This window comes from Penaeus monodon, chromosome 15 (genome assembly GCF_015228065.2).
Source record: "Penaeus monodon isolate SGIC_2016 chromosome 15, NSTDA_Pmon_1, whole genome shotgun sequence".
In the NCBI taxonomy this organism is placed as follows: domain Eukaryota; kingdom Metazoa; phylum Arthropoda; class Malacostraca; order Decapoda; family Penaeidae; genus Penaeus; species Penaeus monodon.
In genome coordinates this window covers 23,345,130-23,345,585 of record NC_051400.1, presented here as the reverse complement: position 1 = coordinate 23,345,585, position 456 = coordinate 23,345,130, and positions in this window count along the sequence as shown.

Genomic DNA, 456 nt, shown 5'->3' with positions numbered 1-456 from the left:
AGTTCCTTCGAAAAGTCCCGGGTGTAGATTTATCATAGCATATCATAGTGAGGCATATAAGGGAATGACTATAAACATTGTTTTGTTATACACAGCAAGAATAAAATTATCAATAAAATGATAAAGTGTTAAAATGTGTTACATACATATATACAAATCATAAGAAAAAAAAAACAGTTATAATGTTGACTATTCCATATGCTATCTTGCATATGAGTATCAGAGTGATGTTTGTGCTACAAGTTACTTCTATTGGGGAAACACGAGTAATTATTCATCAGTGAATACAGTTTGGATTCGTTACATGGCAAACAACTTCCGCGTGAGGGGGATTTAGTTTGACTTGTGATGGCAGAGTGATAGTGTGTTTCTTGCCGAACTGACCCTGGCAGGCTGTTACTCCAAGCCAAGACGGACCTATTCATTTTTTGGTTCGGTAGAATTTCCACGGGTCGC